The sequence below is a fragment of the Pteropus alecto genome, unplaced genomic scaffold, assembly GCF_000325575.1.
Source record: "Pteropus alecto unplaced genomic scaffold, ASM32557v1 scaffold270, whole genome shotgun sequence".
NCBI classification, from domain to species: Eukaryota; Metazoa; Chordata; class Mammalia; order Chiroptera; family Pteropodidae; genus Pteropus; species Pteropus alecto.
Window position 1 is genome coordinate 8,255,628 of NW_006430735.1, and position 7,584 is coordinate 8,263,211.

Here is a 7,584-nt window from a genome sequence, read left to right on the forward strand (position 1 = left end):
GATCCTGGCCGAGGCTCCCAGAGGGAATGCTAGGATCGTTGTTTTCTAGACCAGCATTTTCTGATGACTATTAGGCATTTGTGATTACTTGAGGTCTTCGTGATACCCAGGGACCATAAGCCTGAGAGTGGGTTGACCCATAAGGAGTTGGGAATTAAAGGTCTAATATTCCTAGAAAGTTAATAAGATTACTTTGAGAAGTTTCTTTGCTTTCTAGAAGAAGGTATAGACTATGACACAGCTGGATGTAGACAACATAGACTGGTTCCAAGCTGATTGGGTCTGTGGAGAACTGAAGAATTCATGACTACCTAAATACTCTGACAAAAAATTAAAAAGTAAACAAGGATAACACTAGGCCTACCAAAACAAACCACCAGTTTGCAATGCTTTGTGGATTTTCACACTCCTCATGGCTGTATTTGTCTGAGAAGAGCATGATTATAAAACTCATTTTCACTTCAAAATTCATGTTCATGAAGAGGCTGATCAATTAGGCTCTCTTATAAACTGGAACTATTATGAAGTGTTGTGGGAACTATGTGTTTATTTATTAACTCACCCTGAGTGCAAATTTATGTTTAAACTGTAGATCTATTTCATTTTATCCATAAAAGTAAAAAAAAAAATATTTCTCTCTCTTGGAATTTTTCTAAAGTGTGGCAGGAAGAATTATGCTATTTATTTTTTAATTAAATTTATTGGGGTGACATTGGTTAATAAAATTTTATAGGTTTCAAGTGTACAATTCTATTATACATCATTTGTATATTGCATTGTGTGTTCACCACCCAAAGTCAAATCTCCTTCTGTAATCATATATTTATGCTTTTAAAAAATTTCTCTTCCACCATATTTGGGAAAGAGACACAAGTTGAAATAAAAGGAGGAGCATTTGTGTCTGTCTTTCTTTGTTTCTCTACCTGTTGTATTCATTCCTCCTTCTTTATTTAGTAAGTAGAGGAAAGAAGGAGCAAAGAGACCTTGGAATGTTCATTAAGATGAGGAGGAATGCAGAGTGACAGCACCTGTGCCTCGACTTCTACAAGCAAGAGTCACTGAAGGCTCTATCACCTCCACCTGGGGAAGAGACTGCAGCCTCTGCCTTAACGTGGGAGGTCACCAATAGTGCTCCGCAGTGCCATCTTCGTCGACTTTCTGCACTCCTGACAGCTGTCCTCTCCCTGACTTAGCTCACCCTATCTCTGTAGATGACTCCTGCTTGACGGTAAACTGCTTAGATGTGGGATTTTGTCCTGCTTAGTTTTGTACTCTGGTTACCTGAGTGCCTGAAAACAACAGGCTGATAGTAAATAAATGCTTCGTGAATGCATGCATGAATGAATAAAAGAATGGGATTCGATTCTTGCCTGTCAATCTCTACCTCCTTTCCCCTTCCTTTGGCTTTGCAAACTTCCCGCAGGAATGGCAAATTGCAACTCAGTCCTCTTATCCAAGAAGAGGCCTCTTATATGTACCCGACGATGAACGTGGAGCTCCAATGGTCACATGAATCTGACAAGTTTCGGTTCAGTCACTAAATGGTGGCTGAGGGGTTCAAGCCACAATGGCCTCCTCATAGTCCCTGCTTGCCAAACTCCTGATTTTCCAGAAGTGGATCTGCATGACTTCATTGCTGCCTTTGCACTAGTAGTTTACCCTGCTTGGAATACATGTCCTCCAGGTATGCACGTGGCTCTTTTAGGTCTTTTATCAAATATCACCTTCTCATCGAAGCTTCTCATGACTAGCTCACTCAATATTTTCTATCATAGTTCAAGTAGAGATTAGTTTTATCTCCATTTAAAATACTATTTTTTTTACTCAATTACTTTATTTACTTGTCTTCCATCACTAGAATGTATGCTTCACAAATGCGAAAACTTTCCCTGTTTTGTTTCTGTCTTCAGCTCTTAAGATACTTCCTGGCACTGTCTCAATAAATGGCAAATGAATGAATCCTCTCAAAATTGCAACCACAAATTTTACTCTAAGTCTTTTCATTGCTCCTTGAATTTGGCACACACTTTTTGACCTCGCTTTTAAAACTGTGTCCTCCTAACTATAGCATTCATCCACAGGTCACTGTCCTGTTATGTTACTTAGTAATAGACATCCATTGTTCTCGCCCTCCCAGAATCTTTTCACATTTCTCTAGTAAGAGACAACTTCTTTTCTATGCTGAATCTATTCCATTAAGTATGAATGGAGCTGACCGAATCTTTTCCTCTCATGGTCAACTCAGAATATATACAAGAACCAGGCCTGGCCAATCAGACCATCCCATCTCCTGGCTGAAGTGATTGGTTTAACCATGAACATGTGACTTAGCCACGTTCCTCCACTGGGATTTTCTGCCAGAGCAAGCAGGAAAAAATATTTTCTTCCTGGTAGGATTTCTAGACAAGTGAATGCAAGTCTTCCATAGATAATGGCTGTTTGCTCACTATGTGGAAAGAGCCAGCCCCGGAAATAGAAAGAGTAACATTGGTTGGTCCTCTAGTTCTAACAATTCATGAAGCAAGTATTATTCTTGGACTTTTCAGTTGTGTATTTTAATACTTTTTTTTTTTTTTTTGCATCAACTTATATGAATTGCACTTCTGCCATGTACAACTTGAAAGATTCCTGGCATGTCAGCCTATCCATGCTTCTCCAGTTCTAATAACCCCTACACATGAGTAATTCCTGACCCCTGGACATTTTCATAATATCTGTGGCATAAGCATGGTATTTTGTTGTCCAATGTGCATAGCGTTTCATTTCCCCCCACATGTTGATCAAATATTTTCAAGATTTAACGCATAAACTGAAAATGCTGAGATGCAATACCATTATGTTTACAGAGGAGGAAAATATAACATAGAGCTGAGTTTGCAGGTGAGCTTCAGTGATGCAGGTGACATTTCCCTCATCCTCAAACTCTGAGTGGAAGTCGTAAAGCACATGCTTAGAAGAACAGGATATTGGATGTGATTTAATCTTGAAATCATAGGTGTCTCCTTCAAAAATTGAACCTTATTTATATCAGAAGAGCATATGGTATGAAAGTAATTATACATCTTAATGAACACAAATCCTTTCCTATTAGCAAACTATGTTGAACAAATATTTTTAAATATTTACTCTGGATATATAACTGTTATGCTACAACAGAGTGAGTGTTTATTGTAATAAAAATTAGTATAGCTTTGTTGCCTAGAGTAAGAAAAAACATATATACATATGTGATGTGAGTCACATATGTATATATGTATATATACATCCATATGTGTGTAGATATGTATTTAACATGTGTATATATACATGTATATAATAATTGGATAAGATGTAGAAAATGAGATAAGAAATAAAAAGTTGAAAATAAAATAAAAACAAAAACACTGGAGCCTCACCTAAACAGCTATAACATAGAATCAATTATTGTTTGTGTCGATCCTGGATCTTTTCCAGAGGAATCAGGAGTTAGAAAGAGCTCCTTTTGCCAAGATATCCCATAAAATAGAGATGATTAGCTAATACCCAAGGCCTGCCCTGGAAAGGGGCTTTATTGTAGTCCTGAACAGGCAAAGCCATGTTATTGCTTTCTTTCTCCCCTTTGCTTACCTTTCCTCCAAATAGTCTTGTGAGCACTATGTTGGAGCTATTGCATATTATTAAGTTCAAGTCCCCACCTGCTACTTTAAAAGCATTACCAGGGCAACTGGGATAGACTTACATCTCCTATTTGTACAGGCTCAATCTTTGTTTTCTGGCTACTCCACAGGAGTCTAGAAGCTACTACAGGTTCAACGCAACATCATTGATTTCACAGAAATTTATTAAACACTTGTTCTAGACACAGGAGACAGCACAGGAAATAAGACAAGGTCTTTATAATTAAGGGGTACTAACATGAAACAAGGGTAGTTGTGATGTTGTGATGACCACTGTACAGGAATAAACAATGCTGTGAGAACCAGGGAGAGGTGCACCTAAAATGTGCAGAGAATAAAGAGAGCTTCCCAAAGAAGGGGGGAAAGTCAGAAAAGTTTAGTCTTAAGTGATGTGGAAGTTTGTTGGTCAAAGAAGTAGGAGAAAGATATTCTAGCCAGAGAGACAACCTTTATGAAGGCCTAAAGATGCAAACGAGCTTGATGGTATTGGAAATGGCAGGAGGTCGTGCATCTGGAGATTAGAGTGCAAGGGGATGCACGATTTTGTACATAGAGGAGGCTGGGAAGTGCTGAAGATATCTGTAAAAAGTTTAGATAGCTAACTAAGGAGTTTGGACTTTATCACATAAACAATAGTATTTAGGGACTCCACTGCTAAAGCCCATCTGGGATAGAATTTAAAGGGGTTTGAAAACTTGAATGGAAAATAAAATATATCTTCATTTTTACTGAAAATGTTATGTAAAACATAGTGTTTCCTTCTGTCTTAGTCTGCTTGGACATCTTGTATAACAAAATACTATAGTAGTCTGGGTGACCGAAACATCATATTTATTTCTCATAGATTTGGAGGCTGGGAAGTTCAAGATCAAGGTGACGGCAGATATAGTTCTTGATGAGGGCACTCTTCCTGGCTTACAACTGCCTACCTTCTTGATGTACCTGCACACATGGAAGAAACAGAGAGCAAGGGCTAATGTCTCTTTCTCTTTTTAACTCATTTCCCGTTTACCCAGAGAATACTTGCTGTTGGCACTTGCCGCTGCAGCATTTACCCCAAGATAACTCACACATTACAGTCCTAACCTTACCCCCAAAGTTTGCCACAAAATATCTCATGTTTCTTATTATTTTTGCATTGCTTTAGTGTATCGACAGTCTTTGGAAACAAATGACATCATTCTATTAAACCATTCTGTTTTTAGTTGTGGTATTTTCATTTACCACTACTAAAATATAATAATTCTCGATCGCTGAAATATAATAATTCTCGATCGCTGAAAATGTCAAATCCTAGAAAATGTAGCATTCTTACATGTGATGTTAACATCGTTCTCAACATTTGTTAGCCCAAGATTCCTTTGGTGAATCTGATTTATGTATTCATTTCTGTTACATTAGAATTAGAGACCAGTTCTGTTTAGAAATAACTCCAAGAACAGTTTTTATATTTTATTTTCAACATTGAAAACCAGTCAGATTTACTTCAGCCTCAAAGAGAGCATTTATGTACAATTAAATTAACATTGGCAGTGAGCTGCACTTTTTATTTCTAAACTGGAAATGGGTTAAAAGAGCACTAATTCCATCATGGGGTCTCCACCCTCATTAACTCATCTAAGCTTATTTGCCTCCCAAACGCCCTACCTCCTAATATCATGATGTTAAGAGCTTTAGTATATGAATTTTGGAGGGAAACAAACTTTCAATGATAAATCCTACATTATAAATGTAGCTAACAAACCACAGTGGTACTAGCAGTACCTGTGACTTTGTCACCAAAAAAAATACCAATTCAGATATTCTTATTTCATATTATAGCTGTTATAGATACCTTGAAATAATGTTTATGCTAATCTCTCCTTCAAAATTTTGGTTATAAAATCTACCACTAGATCTTATTATTAATAAGGAAGCACATAGATAACAAATTTTGAAAAAAAAATTGTAACTGTTCTGCAGTAATTTGTGTCATAATTGGACACATGTTGTTTTATGATTTTCACATAATATTTTGAGAAGGGGATAATGGATGCATATATTTAGTCAGCTGTCAAAAGATCTATAGAACAAACAAGGCTAAGAACTTTGTATTATAGATATTTTAGAAACTGAATTTGTGGTTTAAAAAGAAAACTGGCAATACTACAGAGTACAAAGAAGTTGTGAAGATGAAGATTCTAGTTAGGAGTTTAAGTTATTGTTTAGATAAGAGATGATGGAGAATGAACAAAATCACTGGAAATAAGAGTTGAGAAGAAGGAAGCTGTAGGAAGAATTATGTGTGTGTGTGTGTGTGTGTGGTGGGGAAGGGAGTGATGATGAGGCAGTAGAAATAGCACGTACAAAGCCCTGAAGTGGGCAAGAGCAGGCTGTACTCTAGGAAGCAAAAGCAGAGCAGTGAGGCCAGAAGGTGGTGAGTAAAGGGGAGAGCGAGACAGTGTGAGATTGTCAGGGTGGAATGGACCAGATCATTAGGTCATTGTAGCCTTGATAAGAAGACTGGGAAGCCACTTAAAAACTTTAAGCAAGGTAGTCAACTTATTTTGATTTTAACTCTGATTGTTCTGTGAAGTGTGGATCGAGCGCAAAAAAAAAAAAAAAAAAAAAAGAATGGAAGTTCAGGCCAAATGAGAAATGGTGGTTGGGGCAGGAGAAATGGTGGTAGATAAGGAGGAAAGAGGTTAAACATAGTTAAACATAAAATAAAATTTATGTGTCAACTTGGCTGGGCCGTGGTATCCAGATCAAACATTATTCTAGGTTTTCTGTGAAAATGCTTTTGGATGAGATTAACATTTAAATTGGAGGATTTTGAGTAAAGGAGACAACTCTTATTTATATAGTTAGTTCTCATCCAGTCAATTGAAGGCCTGAATAGAATAAAAAAAAATTGATCCTTTCCCTAGCAATAGAGAATTCTCCAGTAGATAGATTGGATTTAAACTGGATGGTTGGCTTTTCCCGGTTCTCCACCCTGATGTCCTTCAGACTCAAACTGGAACATTGGCCCACCTAGGTTGCCAGCCTGCCAGCCCACCTGCAGATTTTGAACTTGTCAGCCTCCATAATTATAAGAGCCAACTCCTTATAATAGATCTCTTTACATATACAAACCCTACTGATTCTATTTCTCTGAAGAACACTGACTAATACAAATGGTATGATTAAGCGTTGACTCAACGAACCTTGCTGATAGTCTGTATCTGAAGAGTGAGGGAGACATATGAAGGATATTTCTCAAACTTCTGTCATGAACAACTATGTATTCAATGGTGCTGTTTACTGGGAAAGCAAAGAATGAGGGAGGAACAGGTTTGAAGGATTAAATAAGTTCGCATTTGATATATTAATTTTGAGATGTCTCGTATACATTTAATTGGAAATATCTAGTAGGAAGATGAATTTTTGGGTCTCTAACATAGAGGAAAAAGCTGAGCTGAAGCTAAAAAATTTAAATACTATAGATAGTATTTCAATGGACCTGGATAGAGAAGAGAAGAGAGGGTTCAGGACCAGGCCCTGGGGCCCTCATGGATGGGAATCAATAAAAGAAATCAAGAGGCTGCAACCAGAAAGATAAGGAGAAAGGCCATGAAGAAGGAAGAGTGTTTCCAGAAGGAAATAGGGATCAGATTAAATAGAAAATCTACTTTATTGATGTGTGATATACATATAATTAAGTGCACATATTTTAACTGCACTGTTCAATAAGCTTTGACAAATGTATACACATGTGTAATCCTCATTACAATCAAGATATAGAACATTTCCATTAGCCCTCTTCCTCCAATTTTTTTTTTTGCCCTTTCTCAGTCTATTTCCAAACCTCCTTGACTCTGCACCAATCACTGATCCTTTTTCAGTCACTAGATATTTGAATTGTCCTTTCCCATTTTCATATAAACAGAATCATATGGTATGTAGT